The 16826-nt window shown below is 45.6% G+C and overlaps 1 protein-coding gene and 1 pseudogene across 5 annotated transcripts in view; one reads left to right on the top strand and one right to left on the bottom strand.

The window, feature by feature from the left end:
* RASAL2 (RAS protein activator like 2) overlaps positions 1–16826 on the bottom strand; it is a 336215-nt gene that overhangs the window by 252390 nt on the left and 66999 nt on the right. The gene's annotated exons all lie outside the window — the stretch shown is intronic.
* LOC136650592 (5S ribosomal RNA) lies at positions 8095–8214 on the top strand (annotated as a pseudogene).

The raw sequence follows: 16826 nt of genomic DNA, 5'->3' as shown, positions 1-16826 counted from the left end.
TGTGTTGTATCCAGTGCAGGATAGGGGCCCAAAGTGGCTCAGTCAGCGGTAAGGGGAAACTTTTCCCCTTACCTCTGGGTAAGGTACCCTGGCCCCATCGGTCTTCTCTGACTTGCGCCACCTCCTGAGGTGGCAGAAGTCCAAAGGGAACAGAGTGGAGCTTGAAGCCGCTCTGAACTCCCCAGGAACGGGGGTTGGGATCCAGCATAACTGCAGGATCCCAGCCCTGCCTCCCACTCCCCACCCACCTGCCCCTGGGGGCGCCCACAACCTGCCCTACCCCATCCAGGAACGCCTCCTCCCTGCCCACCCCAGAGTCTTGCGTCGGCCAAGCTTATTCTAGCCTCCACAGGCCAGCACACGGAGCCTTGCCGACTCACAAGGAGGCGCAAGTGTGCCTTATGGCACATTTGCAACCCTCCTGGGCCGACGCAAGGGATGCAGTCAGGATTGCACTGTTAGTCTAATTACTCAGAACCAAAAAATGATACATGAAAATATGTCTGTGTGACTTTGGAAAAGAAGGTTAGAAACAGGGCCTTAGACATGTGTAAGCTCTGCATTAATAATGCTACATTTGAAGCAACATTACTTTCAAAGCATAGGATTGCAGCATTAGTTGTAATTGTTTTGCTATCCAACCACTGTATAACAAAAGAAACACGTACTGCCAGTTTCCAACAAGAATGAAGTCATTCTTTCTATATGAGAACACACTCAATATGAATCCATGCCTTTGCTTAGATAGGTGCTACTCAAACTCTAAATGGAAACTGAAGATAAGAAAACCAGTGTTTATTCATGATGTAATATTCATTGGAATAACTTGGAACCAAGCAAAAAGCAGTGACAAACTTTCACCAACTTAGGACGCAATCCTGAGAATGTATTTGCATGAGAATGAGGCCGTAAAGCATGTTTGCGCCTCCTCAGGTGTAAGCTGCGTCAGCACACGCAGGTGAGCCGACACATGGAGGCTGAATCCAGCCTCTGTGGGGGCTTACTCGCTGGGCCGATGTAAGGCTCTGGGATGGGTGGGAGGGAAGTGTTCCTGGGTGGGAAGAGGGGAGGGGAGGGCAGGCAGTGGGCAACCCCAGGGGTGGATGGGTGGGGAGCAGGAAGCGGGGCTGAGATCCAGCAGTTATGCTGGATCCCAACTCCCGTTCCCAGGGAGATCGGAACGGCTTCAAGTTGCTCTGCTCTCCTCAGACTTGTGTCACCTCAGGATGTAGCGTGAGTCCAAGGGGACTCATAGGGGCAAGGGAGGCAAAGTTTTCCCTTGCCTCTGGCTGAGCCGCCTTGGGCCCCTATCCTGCGCTGCATACAGCGCAAGCTTCTTGACTTGCCTGTTCCAGTGCAGGGTAGGATTATGCCCTTAGGAGGAAAGTCAAATGAAGCTCCTTGTTTTTTGCATCAGGCTTCACTGCTGAGAAGCTACAGCTGAGATGAAGACAGACAGAAGCATATGCTTTCAAGCATATGTCAGGGTCATATGACATGACATGTCAGGGTCTCACATGACATCATAATCTGCAAATTGGTAAAATACAGGTTCAATGATACAATTGTTAGATGGATTCTCAACTGGTTGGACGGCCGTACGCTGAGGGTGTTTGTCAAAGGCTTCGCAACAAACTGGAGGGCGGTTTCAAGTGGGGTATCCCAGGGCTCTGTCTCCAGCCCAGTTCTCTTTAATGTCTTCATCAATGACTTAGATGAGGGGATACAAGGGAGCCTCATCAAATTTTCAGATGACACCAAACTGGGAGGGATAGCAAATACAACAGAAGACAGTAGAAGCCTTCAGGAAGACCTAGACAAAATGGAATACTGGGCTGAAATGAATACAATGAAGTTCAACAGGGATAAATGCAAAGATCTGAACTTGGGCAAAAACAACCAAAGATACAGGTATAAAATGGCAGTTACATGGTTTGGCAGCACTACATGTGAGCGGGATCTTGGAGTTGTGGTGGATCACAGGATGAGCATGAGGCAGCAGTGTGATGCGGCTGCAAAGAAGGCAAATGCAATTTTAGCCTGCATGGACAGAACCGTAGCTTTCAGGTCACGAGAAGTTGTGGTTCTGCTTTACTCTGCACTGGTTAGACCTCACCTGGAGTACGGTGTGCAGTTCTGGGCACACCACTTTAAGAAAGATGCAGCCAAACTGGAGCAGGTTCAGCGGAGAGCAACAAGGATGATCTGGGGGCTGGAGGATAAGCCCTACGAGGAAAGGTTGAGGGAACTTGGCATGTTCAGCCTGGAGAAGAGAAGGCTGAGAGGGAATATGCGAGCTCTCTTCAAATACCTAAAGGGCTGTCATATGGAAGAAGGGAATAATTTATTCTCAGCTGTCCTGAAAGCAGAACTAGAACTAATGGGTACAAACTGCAAGAGGAGATTTCGATTAGGCATCATGAAGAAATTCCTGATGGTCAGGGTGATTCAGCAGTGGAACAGATTGCCAAGAGAGGTGGTGGACTCTGCCTCACTAGAGAGATTCAAGCAGAGGCTCCAAGCACCTGTTGGAGATGCTCTAAGAGGATTTCCTGCCTAAGGCAGGGGGTTGAACTAGATGACCTATTAGGCTCCTTCCTACTCTATGATTCTAAGCCAAGGTGATTGTAATGCAGCAGAAAGAGCAGAGCTGAGATAGAAGAAATAATCTTTGGTTCCAGTCCTCTTTGGGACTGAAAAGGCCTTGGTGAAAAACAGCAGTTTTGCCACTTGAAAGTGAAATGAAAGTACAATCTGTCTGCTACAATTATATAGAACAGGGGTCTCCACACTTTTTGGCAGTAGGGCCTCTGACATTGTTTTGGGGGCCTGGAAAAAAATTAATTTACATTCAAAACTTGATAAAATTTACATAAATGAATACAGTAGAGATGGAACTTGAATGAATGAATGCATTTTACTAAGCTTATGACACTAGAGAGGACACAAGAACTTAAGAACTTTCATACAAAACACATGAGAACTTTAATACAGGTATTCTTCTTTCTTAAAAACACATGAGATTTCATTTCATCAAACAGGGAGACAAATCCAGAAGGGGGGTGGAAGGGCAGTGAAAGAAACAGAAAAACACATGTCCTGCCCAGGGAAAAATACTGTACCCATGGGGAGATATAGGAAGATCAGGTGCATATGGGGTTTCATTTCATCAAGCAGGGAGAGAAATTCAGAAGGAGGAAGGAAGAGGAGTGAAAAACTGGAAAGCACACGTCCTGCCCAGGGAGAAACGCTGCACCCATGGGGAGATCTAGGAGGATCAGATGTACAAGGGCTTTCATTTCACCAAGCAGAGAGACAAATTCAGAAGGGGGTGAAGGGGAGTGAAAGAAACTGGAAAGCAGACAATGAAAAGAACAGATACCTCAGATCACATGGTTTATATGCTGGAGGCATTGGAGAGGTCCATTCTGCTGTTCTCCTGCTCCTGCTCAGTCCATGGGTATGCTGGCCGCAGCCCTGCAGGCGAGCACATGCGCAGCAACCATGGAAGGCATGAAGCTGCAGTCTTGTTGGAGAGCTCCCTCGCGCTGCTTTCCCACTCGCTTGCTCTCCCTCTGCAGGTCTCGCAAGAGGTTGGACTCCTACTCAGCCCTTGCACAGATAGTAGTTGAGTTAGGCCGGCAAGTGCAGGTGGAGGTCTCCACCAGGCCAGAGGCTTGTCGGAGACCAAGGGCTCCGCACAGGGTGGATTGGGGGTCCCTTCAGGTTGCAACTGGCCTGCAGACCACAGTTTGGAGACCCCTGATGTAGAAAAACCCATTGTTAAGGACTCCTGTGCAATACAGTTGTATTTATATGCAAGAACCTTTGGAATCAAACACCCTCCAAGATACTTTAAAAAAAAAAAATCAGTTAAGAATGCATCAAGGTAAGTAACATATGAATGGTTGTCCTCGAGAACAAATCTACCAGTTTTGACCAGAGCAATGCTATCAGAATTGTGGAGTATCAGAACCTAGGATTCCTGAAAGCTGCCGAAAAGTTACAGGAAAGCAGTTTAATTCCAGATTCTGAAGCATTCTTAATACATAAACTGGGGGGAGGCAAGGCAGAAAGCAGGATGCTCTCAGCCCTCAGATATGTGGGGCTATGTGTACCCCACATGTGTACTTGAGTGGAGCATGTGTACTTAAGATTTGTATTGGGTTCCAAATCACATGCAGCATTTGTGCCTCCTGTTACAGAAAAATAAGCAGCATTTGTCATCAAACAGCAGTAGACAAAGAACCTGGTTTTTCAAAAGGAAATTCAAACTTGATCTCAACACAGCTTACCCCCCCCAAAAAAATTATCCTATGACCCCAACATTTCCAAATATCCATTGTTTATATGCAAATATGGTGGCATTTTAGCCAAATACAGCTTTTAAAAATTTGGTAAACTGATTCAAACCCATCTCATCTCTTCAGGGAAATACATGACCCTCAGAATGACCCTCAACTTAACCTGAGGCAGGTTCTTTCCTTGCATATCATATTATCTTATTTAATCACTAGCTGCTTTGCGTGTTTCATTTTTTAGAAGGAAAGGCGGAATACAAGTGTTTTTAAATAAATAAATTTGGTCTTTTCTCTTCTTCCTTATTACAGCCATTTTCAATCACTGTGCCGTGGCACACTGGTGTGCCGTGAGTGGTCCACAGGTGTGCCACAGGAATTTGGGGGAAGGTCATTTATTAATAGGGCCAATGGGAGATGTGAGCCCCCACTGGCAGCATGGTGTGCCTTCTCAATTGTCAAAAATCTGGTGGTGTGCCTTGACCTTTATAGTGCCTTGTCAATGTGCTGTGAGATGGAAAAGGTTGAAAATCACTGTCTTAGCATCTGACAGATTGGTTCTGACCACGCAGCCTGGATTCTGTAGAAGCCACACTTCCCAAAATACTGGTCTTATCCCTGGAATGATACAGTAACCCAATTTGAAAAGATTGATAAATTAGTAGAAATCACAAAATGCTATTCAATTATTTGCTACACCCAACAAGAAAAACTTAAACATGAGGTGTCAGGACACGTATTTTAGAAGACTTTGTATTGTTTACATGCATGGTAATTAATGACATAACATCCACTTCCTATCTATGGGTCCATCTGCTTCCTGCTGTGGTATTTCCTGAAGGTAAGATTGCTTCTTGGAGCAGTGTCTAGAAAAATCACACCTGATATGCTCTACTTGTTGCTTCACAACAAAAATGAAACTTACAATAGAAAAAGAGAAAAAAGCAAGAGTGTCTTTTAAAAACATATCTCCCTCTGCTACTGGCACTAAAAGGTCAGTTGGGCAAGAACTGGTCAGATTTCAGAGGTGAAATACAAGGCAACAGAATCTTGAATGAATTGTGCACTAAGAATAAAGTTGCTAACAGCTCAATTCACCACAAGTCCCGGTGCATTGATGCAGTGGCGCCAGTGTGGTGTCTCCTTTATCTCACAGGGGAGTTTTGGCATGTTGAATCTCTTTGGGTGGGGAAGAGAACATTTGTTCCTTTTTCCTGGGGTAAGCTCCCACTGCTGACATGGGTCAACTCGAATCTGTGCCATACTGCTGACACAAGTCCGCGCTGACCAGTGAAGGTGGAATAGGCCCAGGAAGGGGATTAGGATTCTGAGGGTTCAGCTGCCATAGCTGAACCCACCCCCTTCCCAGGCTCAATCTGCTCTCCTCCCCATCCTATCTGCCACACCAGCCCTTTTCCACCCCCTCCCAACAGCCACAGAGCATATTACGCCAGCAAAGTGTGCATACCACCAGAATAATGAGCCCTTGGGTGTGCTAAGAAATCACTATAACTAAGAAATCACATTGTCAGGGCTCCTCCCAGAGGCCCTGACCCCCGACTTACCTGGTAGCAGGCACCCCCTGCCCAGGGTGGGGAGGTTTCACTGCCCCCAAAGGGGGCAAAGCGGGTTGGCTCACCTCAACCAGCCAGAAGGGGCTGGCAGGGCAAACAAGGAACACAGAAGGAAACAAGCCAGGAACAGGAAAGGCCTTTTCTGCCCCACCTGGAGGAAGGGGAGGGGCCAAAGGGGGCAGGCTTGCTCCATAAAACAGGGAGGCCAGGGATGAGAGGCAGTCAGTGTGAAGCAGGGAGCTGTGAGGTCAACAGCTCCTGCTCCTAGGCCAGGTTTGGCAGCTCTGCTAGGGAGGAGGACAAGGGTGCTGGAACCCCCTCTCCCTCCAGCCAATCTGAGGCCTCCCTGGGGAGGAACAAGCCTGTTCCAGGCCCCTCCAGGGGAAGGTCCCTACACACATTCATAGACTGAATTCATTTGAAAGCAGTCACAGGATGTAACAGCATTTCTGCACAAATCAGGAAGCTAAGCTGATTTTCAGGAAGAGACACATACTGCAGAACAGTGGAGTATTTTAATGAGACAGATGGTGGAATGAGTCTAGTTCAGTCTTCATCATCAACTTATTATTTTGCTTCTTGATATCCCATAACCAAGAAACCTTTGATATTTCACTTCCTTTGACATAAATTAAATATGGTGCTAAATGAATTATAACAGTTAGCTGAACTAAGATAAAAGTTCAATATTACTGCCAAGCTGGAATTTTTTATTTTTTGGTTTTTGGTAACAATGTTTTTATTTACTGATATAATACCTTCAGGTACATATACCTTCATGGCACTTCACAATTAGCATTATCAAAATGGTATGTTGTTAGATTAAAACTGGGAGAATGAAACATTCCATGGGGAAAAAAAATTGGCAACATCAAGAAGCAGCTCCCTTCAGCAGTTTTTCAGAGATTGTTCTGAAGGGGAGCAGAGGTGTTCACCCTTTCAGAGTAAGCATAATACCGACCTAGGAAGCTTTGTCCTTGCTCTCAGTTTTCTTCATTGGCCCTCAGTCACATCATCACAAGCCAAATCTGATTGGCTATGTATGTGGGGGGGGGGGCGGGTGTTGGCATTGGTTAGGTTGGGCACTGGCCAAGGCCCCATGCTTCTCAAAGCCCACCTGGCTGGGCTAATTCCTTAATCTTCAATACTGCTGGCAGTGGAAGTGCTCAGTGTGCCTTCTGAAGATGAATGGGGGAGCCAAGGGCTCCTACAAAGTAAATGTAGGGCTTTGCCCCAGGTTCCCCAGTAACTTGGCATTGTGGTATCTTCAAATGCATTCCATTAACCAAAATTGGCATTGCCCCATGACTATTCCTAGGAAGAAGACTACCTGGGGAAAAAATTACACCAAAATAGTAGGCAGAAAGAAGAAACAGCAGCAAAACAGGAATTGGGGGGGGGGGAGAGAGTTGAAAGAGCAGTTGCATCATTTAAGAGTAGTTCCTTGGAAATAATCCCTCAAACACACACACACACACACACACACACACACACACACACACACACACACAGAGAGAGAGAGAGAGAGAGAGAGCAAGAGAGAGAGAGAGAGAGCACACTCGTGCAATTACTACTTTTGGGTCACATATCAAAACAGGTAAAATACTCAGCACATTCCTAACATGTACTCATATTAACCCATGTAAGATGGGGTTTGTGGTGTCAGTAAGTGGTACAAAGAGAATTGTCCTCACTGTGACTTGGGATGGAAAACTAGTTGTAAAAACCCCATACTGTGTGGGGTTCCTTATATCTAATTTCTCTTAAAATTTTCAGATAATTTCCCTTAAAAGAGTGTTACAATGCCAGCAATAATTATTTCCATTTGGTTGGAAAACACCAAAGTTATAGGAATTAGATGACAGGTAGCTTTTCACTGAAATAAACATAAAATTGATTAAATTTGTTTACATAAGCTGGCAGTTAAAGATATATCTGTATACTACAGATAAGTTTTCTTTTAAAAAAAACACACACACACACAAACCACTAGGAGAAGGTTCCTTCTGCTACCGCAGTCAAAAATCAGGATCCTGACTCATGGACCTTATAAACTGATGATTCAAACACTGACATGAATAGGAAAAGGGGAGGCAAAGCTGATGTAACAAAATAGCAACTTTCCAGCACTCAGTAGCTTAAGGTGTGTCTCCATTACTACTGTACTAATGTTTTAGGGGTGTAATTAGCACCCAAAGAACTGTATACTTTGCACTTCCCCCACTGACAGCAACTGTTACCCTGCACATGCCTGATCTCATCTGATCTTGGAAGCTAAGCAGGGTCAGGCCTGGTTAGTACTTGGATGGGAGACCACCTGGGAATACTGGGTGCTGTAGGCTTATACCATAGTCTTTCGAGACTGAAGGTTGCCAACCAGAAATGTCATGCCTCAATTGAGATTTAGCTAATGCTGACTTACACAATACCAGAAAGCAATTTTATTACTCCTTTCTATCTGAGCTCATCTTCATTGAGCTGGTTTCCTTCCTTCCCTGCATCCAAGCGAAGGATTATTTTCAGAATATTAGAGCAAAAAACAAGGATGATATAAGCAGTGGCATAGAGTTTGTCACCTCCCCATCTGACAAAATTAATTTGTCAATGGATAAGGGTGCCTGCCTGCCAGGATGGGGAGCAAAACTGGGCACCAGTAGGATTGGGAGCCCAGATCTACCCACCTGGAAGAGGTGGTTCCAGAGGGCAGTCAGGATGGGAGCCGAGGTCTACCCAGCGGGTAGATCTGGGCTCAAAGTCTGAACAGGAGCCCAGGTCTACTTGCCCAGCAAACCTTGGCCACAAAGGCCAAAGTTCAACAGGAAGCCCAGGTCTACCTGTCTGGTTGACCTGGGCTCTGGAGTTAAGGTACTGTTCATGGCCCCCCAACAAACACTGGATCCACCCTTGGTGTCACTACCCTAGGGTGTCCCCTTGCTAACACCTTATTGGTTCCATGCTGTGTCATAGTAAAATCTCATTGGCTCTTTGAACAATCAGTCTCATTGGACTAATCAGAGTTAAGGAAATTGTACTTTTTGTTACATAAGGCAGCTGCATTTTTTCCTTGTTTTTTGGCCATAAGAATGGAGATATTTAACTCCAGTTTGTTCCATTGCATTCTGCTGTAAATTATGCATCGAATGGTATACAACATGATGGCAATATTCCCAATGGTCACGATTTTAGTGATTTTGGTCACTATTGGTGTCATCTTTCCCGTGGGTGGCACCAGGGGTGGTCCACCCCCCCATTAGCTATGCCACTGGGTGTAAGGACTTTTAAGTGAACAAGAAGAGAATCTTTAAGAGAATCTAGGCCCATAGACTTCAAGAACCTTTCACAACATTACTAAAAAGTATGGTGAGGTAAGGGTTGTAAAATACGTAATATTCCTCAGGGCAGATAGTTGAGGAAAGACGTACGTGGTGGGCTCAGCAGAAGACCTATTATATAGAGCCCCCTCAAAACTGGAGCCAGCCCTATGATGACAAATAGGACAAACCAGGAACCCTAGTCTGGGAAGGCAAATATGATCTGATAAGTAACATGGAAATTTGGTGGACTGGAACTCATGAGTAAACATAATACTTGAAGGATATAACTTGTTCAAAAAGAAATAGACCCAACAAAAAGATGTACAACAGGCATCCCTTCTGTACCTGTGGGGGAGTAGGTTCCACAGATACCAAAAACCAGGGATAGCAACAAACCCAACCAAAAGTGGTTCAAAAATTGCTCCCATCATGCAAATGACTTGTGTGCTCAGGATTGCAGCCCTCCTGTTGCTGTCTCCTGTGTCTCACTCAGTGACGTTGCTAGGGGGGTGCAGGCCGCACTGGGTGACATGCGGGGGGTGACACACACTGGGGGGTGACACGCTAAAATTGTAGTCATTAGGAATAATACCATCATATACCACTGGATGTGGAATTTACAGCAGAATGCAATGAGAAAACTGGAGTGAAATATCTCCATTCTATCAAAAGTTATAGCCAAAAAACCAGAAAACAAAAAATGCATGGAGCCCTATGGAAAGTGAAACCAAGCCATACCTTGTGTTTACTCGTGAGTAGGCAAACTTACCTTAGTACATCGGAAAGGGCAGGCTGAGAGGAATCCAACAACCCAAAAATGGTTCTTATCTAATTAATGCCAGTCCCCTAAAAACACCAGAGAAGGAGGTCCCTCCCTTCAAGCTGGTGAATGGCTTGAGCCCTATGGAAAGCAAAACTAAGCCAAATGGTTGCATTCACTTGCGATTACGCAAACGTGCCTTGGCTCATGGTCAGGCCACGAAAAGAGCCACCAGAATGGTCCCAATCTGATGGAACTGGAGCTCAACAAATGCTCCAGAAGGTAGCCCCGCCCCCAAAAGGATAAAAACAGAGGCTTCAAGTTGGTAAGGCTAACTTTTTTCTTTTTTTGACTTGCAAAGCCAGATGGATCCTGACAGTGATAAGGTTTAAACAGAAAAAGTTAAATTGAACTGGGCACTGGGTAGGGCTGAAAATCTTACTGATTTTTTTTTAGGGGGAAGAGGTATTGCAGGCAGGCTACAGGGAAAATTCTCTTGGTGGAACAAGGCTGGCTTCCTCTTATTTAATTATTTGTTTTACTTTAATTATTTATAATTATTTATTTTAATTTGCTTGATGATATCACTTCTGGCCATGACTTCACTTCTGATGGGTCCCGATGGGTCCTGGACAGACTGTCATTCTAAAAAGTGGGTCCTGGTGCTAAAAGTTTGAGAACTGCTGCAATAAGGTGTTAGTAAGTTGACACCTGGGGGGGTGACACCACGAGTGACCAAAATCATTAAAGTCACAGTTTGTAAGAATAATACCACCTTGTTATATATCAATCAATGTGTAATTTCATGAAGAATGCAATGAAACAAATAGCATTAAAATATCTTTGTTCTTCCAAAAGATACAATCAAAAAACCAGTGGGATTGTTGCCCCGCCCACTGCATAGGGTGATGCGTTGGCCTCCCGCACTGGGTGACGCAAACCCTACTGACACCACTAGTCTCACTGGCCCTTTGCTATCTGCAAATGCTTAGATTCGCATTATTTTCAGCCCTCCAACCCACTTCCTGCTAGTATTTGCAGACAACTAAGAGCCAGCAAGCAAGATGCAGGAGACAATAACAGGAGGAGTAGTTGGAGGAACAAGCCTTATGAAGACAGATTGAGGAAACTTGGTATGTTTAGCCTGGAGAAGAGAAGGCTGAGAAGGGGATATTATGGTGCTCTTCAAATACCTGACGGGCTGTCATATGGAAGAAGGGACAAATTCGTTCTCAACTGCCTCTGAAAGTAGAACTAGATCCAATGGGTACAAACTGCAAGAGATTCCAATTGGACATAAGGAAAAAAATCCTGATGGAAAAGGTGGTTAGCAGTGGAACAGACTGCTGAAGGAGGTGGTGGGCTCTCCCTCACTAGAGATCTTCAAGCAGAGGCTTGACAAGCACCTGTTGGAGATGCTCTAGGAGGATTTCCTGCTACAGAAAGGGGTTCAGATGACCTATTAGCCCCTTCCAACTCTATGATTCTATGACTACAATCACAGGTAGGTAAGTCATATGTGCAATGGGAGGAAAATTTGAACCTTGGGTAACTGAAACCACAGATACAGGTTCATTGGATATGGGTGATGCCTTGGTACGTAAAGAACGTATATATCTGCACGGAAACCTAGGAACCTACCTGATCATAGAAACTGGATAGAAAGGGACTGGGTAAGAATAAAAGGAGAGACAAGTGTAATATCATCATGGGAGTCTACTACAGATCACCTGGCCAAACAGATGATGCTTTCCTAAATCAGAATACCAAACAATCCAAGAAGCAAGTCATAGCACTAATGGGGGACTTAAACTATTCTGACATCTGCTGGAAGTCTAAGGGCACAATCCTAACCCCTGATGTCAGTACTTTTCAGCACTGGCATAGCAGTGCCAATGGGATGTGTGCTGCATTCTTCAGTTGGGCATCACTCACAGAGGCCTCCTCAAAGTAAGGGAATGTTTGTTCCCTTGCCTCAGAGCTGAACTGCCCTTATGTCGGTACTGGAAAGCAGGAACTGGCCGTTAAGCTGGTGGTCAGCTAGGAGTTGAGAGGATGCAAATTTTTTGTAACCCTTGAAGATGCTTTCCGCAGCTGAAAGGAAAACATTGGGACTGCATCCTACAATGTGCTTTAATTAGTGGCTTAAAGACTCAAGAAACATGTCAAATTATGTCTTGAAGTCCCCTTTTCCTCCCTATCTCATTTCACACAGCAATAACCAAACACATATTACACAAATAATCTATCAAATGGAAAAGGCTTGCCAATGCAGGCAGCCTCCATTTCAAACAGAAGCTATTAAAAGACACAGCAGGCTAACAGGACATCGTACAGCTGACATCAAACAGTGCTGGCTGCAAGTAGGAAGAGGAAGGCTGAGCTTCCTGTTCATAAGCAACAACTGCAGGGTAATCTCCAACTATATTTAGGAAGTAAGAAAGTACAACACTACCTTCAAATAATATTTAGCTGCTCAGTACAGTTAAATCTTTTTCATCCTAAACGCAATAAAATTGCCTAACTCCAAATACAGTGTTTTCTGTGTGCATCTGTTAGCTATTCACAGACATTTCCCATAATTTGCATGTACTCTTCATAAGTACAAAGTAGTCAAATAAGAGACTGTGAAACTGTCTTTTACAGGGGGGAAAAATTGAGTCATGTTGTGGCCAGCATGATCCCAAATTCTAAGAGCACTGTGATGAACCTTGGTTAATAGTGTTACTAAGAAGTGCATTTTATTATAGCCTAAAGATGGAAACATTTCAGTCATATTCATAGGTAAGGTCCACCTGCTGTGTTATAATTATTCGCCTGCTGTGTAACAATCTCCAATCAAAAATCCTCTGTCTAAACTCATGCCCACCTTCTGTTTCTGCACCAGTTGGGTAGATGCATAGCATATTGCATTCTTCGCCATTATCAACTTATATGGACTGGAATCTAGACACTGCACCACTGCAGCTACACACAAAAGAGAAAAATACAGTCCAATTAAAAATCTAGAAAACTATCCCAGAACAAGCTCAGTTTTGGAGGTCAGTGGATGACATTTTCTCATCCTGCTGAGCATTCAAACCATCTGCCTCAGCTACCAAGGATGCATAAATCCAACTCTCTATCTCAACTGCATGACAGAAATATTAGCCACAATTTTGACTAAAAATATATTCCCAGACTGCTGATATAATAAAGGATGCAACTGTTAATTTATTCTCATTACATAATTTCTTTAGCTTAGAACAGGGGTCTGCAACCCCTGGAGCTCTGGAGCCACATGCAGCTCTTTCACAGAGGCACCTGTGTTGGGAGGGCAGGCTGCTTCCCTCCACCCCCTGAGCTCACTGCCCTCCTCTCCCTTCACCCCCACCTGCCCCGCATTGGTTTCCCTTTTCAATTTTGCCTGCTCTGCAGGCTTAAGCTCCCTGTTTTTCCCTTCCCCAACTCTCCAGCAGGACGCCCTCCTCCTCAGCGACTGTGAGCCCTTGCAGCCCACCTTTCCCTGAGCAGGTCCCCACTCAGTGCAAGGAGAGGCTTTTCCTCCACAGCAGAGGAGACACCCTGTGTGTCTACTCAGTAGTAAGCCCCATTACAGAGGATGAAGCTTACTCCCAGGAAAGGGTGCCTGGGATTGCAGCCTTGGAGCCTGCTCAAGGCCAAGCACAAGGACAGGTGAGTGGGAGTCCATGCCCGGCAGGTCTGTTCGAGAGCAAGCCCCACTGTAGTCCCTGGGCTACTCCCATGAAGGTGTGGAGTGCTGCAGCCTCAGCCCCCTCCTATGCAGGTCTACTCACAAGTAGTCAGTGAGGCTTCCTCCCAGGAAAGTGTGGAGAGGACTGCAACCTGAGAGCTCCAACCAACTTGTCTGCTCAGAAGTCCCATTGTAGTCAATGGGGCTTACTCCCAGGATAGTGTAGAGAGGGTTGCAGCCTGAGGGAGGGAGGGAGGGCAGGCAGGCAGGCAGGGCAGAAGCTGGCCTGTGGCTGCCCCCCCACCTTCCCCCCCAGCTCTGGCTTCTTCTCTTCCCCACCTCTGGAGTCTGTGTCCTTTTTTCCTTCCAGCAGGGTGCCTCTGGAAGGTGGGGGGAGTTCTTTAGTATCCATGTAAGATAAGCAGATGTCATAACCAACATATGTATTGGAATCCTGGAAGATCTGGTGAGGAGGTAGATGTGGTGTCAGCAGTGGCCCCTTTAAGGGTAAGGCCTGGGCATCCAGCAGAGTGTGCTGCACAGCTGCAGCCACCTGAAGGCAATAGGGCCCTCAGGGATATAAAGAGCACCTGAGGCAGGAAGGAGGTGTGGGTTGGAGAGGAGACTGACTTGCCTTATTGACGTGGATATGCTGACTTACTTTGGAATCTGACCTTGGACTCTGCCCTGGATACTCTGACTGACTTTGTGACTAATGGACTGCTGGAGACACTGGAGTTTGAAGTGTGGCTGCTGTGCACAAGACCTGCTGACGACCCAGGGTCTGCTGTAGTGGTGGGAGGCTGCTGGCAGGAGAGAGGACCTCTGCAGGTTGAACAGGCGAGCTACCCTGGAGGTGGGGTCCAGCAGGACTGCAGGGCAGAACCAGGGTCATTTGTTGGGAGAAAGAAGGGGAGCTAATTTGCTTAAAGTAGACATAACTCTCCAGGCAGAGAATGGCCTTGGAATCAGGCAAAACACCATAGAGGACCAGGCATCTGAAAACACAGGACAAGAATGTATGACAAAACTAACTAAAAGCTACAGGAGGGGGCTACATTATAAAAATGGGACCTACAAGAGCATAAAGGTAAAAAAAACTATATATGCAGTGCTATCTTCATTTTAAATGTCAAAAGGGTTTTGTGGCTCCCAAGGTTTTTTTTTCCTCTGCAAAACGGGTCCAAATGGCTCTTTGAGTGTTTAAGGTTGCCGACCCCTGGCTTAGAATTTCACTTCTGCTATTTTTACATTTTTACCCACAGTCTACGAAATCACAAGCATCTGACTACTTTATAGCACTGTCCCTGGATTTTTCACTCCACCTTCTATCACTTGGGCATAGTGATCCAAAACATATGGTATGTCAGGGCAATCACCAGCTTCCAGTTGCTTAATTCTCCTCCTACCTTGCCACACACCTCTGTAATTTGCTGTTTTGCTCAAAACTAGTAAGCCTCAAAATTCAAAACCCAAGGGCACCGGTGACCTTATTAACAGTATAGAACTTAACAGATGCCTTGAAGCAAGAGGTACACTGCAGCTAATAAACCATCTCATTAAAAATTGCACAGGGCCTTTGCAGTATTTTAAATAGGGGCTACATACTCATGGGGTTGCTACCTGAGTAACTTCTGAAAATGGATAGCAGAAATTTTTTTTTGGAAAGGTGAACAGGAGGTCATCTAGTTAGCAGAAGCTGCAAGACAATATCTAGATAGTGTGTAACGGGAAGAACAGAACAATCCATAATGTTGACTGAAAGAGCCACACTGAGTGCACAGAGCTGAGTTACATTATTTCTTATCTCTTGCACACCTGGGATCAATACTAACAATGTCTCTATGCGAGATTTCATGCACATAAGTGTTGTAAGCCCACTCTGTTGTATGAATGCAGTAAACCTATTTGTGTCCCTCTCTTTTCAGATTGATATAACAAGAGCCTGAAGAGGCAGAAAATAGCTGCAGACAAAAATCAAGGGTGGAAGGGGAAATGAAACAATGGTAGGCTTAGTGAGAAAGGCACAAACTCAAGAGTATTCTTGATTAATGAATAGCATATTTTGCATTATAGGGAATTTGAAGACTTAAATTCCCACAGGTGAACATGCAGAAAAACAAAAAGAAGAAGGAAGTATGAAACGTTAATTAATCTGGGGGAGTCAACATGGCAGGCTGAACTTTCCAGCTTGGGAAGGCACCAGGAGACTTAAACCCGGCTGCTGTTGACAGCTTGCAGATGAGGAATCCTGGGTCAAAGGGAAAACAAGAGATTACCTACAACTCTTCAGAGGTTGCTCCTTTAGGATTTTTGTCGAAGGCTGGGGAACCCCTTTTTAGTTTCAACAACAGAAGAGTAGGACAGACTTCTAGCTCGGGTCTTCAGTGGTGAGACAAAGCCTGACTGGTTCCCTGAAATTTATTACTTTCACTTTTGCAGAGAAGTTTTATAAGATTTATAGAGGTTGTTTGGATATTCAAGATAAGACTGCCAATTAAGTAAATTTAAAGAATTTAAACAGAACAGCATCTATAAGGGTCAAGCATCTCTCAGGGGTGACAGACTAGCCACCAAACGGCTGAGAAAGCAGCACGTGAGCGAAACACAGTGGCCATTGCATCTCCAGGTCTTCAGGGAAATAGCTCACAGACTAGGTCTAAAAAATATCAGGGTAGAGCAGGCAGAGGTGATTCTCATCACCCTGCTCTGGCCCAGATGCCCATGGTTTTTGGACCTTCTCCGGCTGGAGAAGGGAGAGAGCGCTGGAGGCTACCTTTGAGGTCAGACCTGTTCACACAGGGCCCTCTACAGCACCTTCAACTTGGGCTGTTCCAGATGACAGCTTGGAGGTTGAATGGGAGGCTCTAACCAGGTGCAGGTACCCTGAGGGTGTTTCAGCCACTCTGGACCTTTGGGAGGCTCTGAGCAGCAGCGGCGTGCCCTAGGGGCAACGCTCATCCGCACTCTTCCGGTAAGGCCTCACTCTGCCGAGAACTGCTGCTGCCAATTCATGGAACTGTGCTGGAGTGTCTGCAGGATCCCTCAGGCCTCCTGCTTCAGTTGGGAAGCTATTGAGGCCTGTAGGCTTTATTGAGGCCTGTAGGCCCCAAGCCCTCTGTGCCGAGCCTGTTCCTGGCTAAGGAGGGAGAGGAGCGGTCGAGGCAAGAGGGAAGGTGAAAATGC

The sequence above is a fragment of the Tiliqua scincoides genome, chromosome 4 (genome assembly GCF_035046505.1).
Source record: "Tiliqua scincoides isolate rTilSci1 chromosome 4, rTilSci1.hap2, whole genome shotgun sequence".
Lineage (NCBI taxonomy): Eukaryota > Metazoa > Chordata > Lepidosauria > Squamata > Scincidae > Tiliqua > Tiliqua scincoides.
Note: the sequence above shows the minus strand (reverse complement) of the source record. Positions and strands in the feature narration are given on the sequence as shown.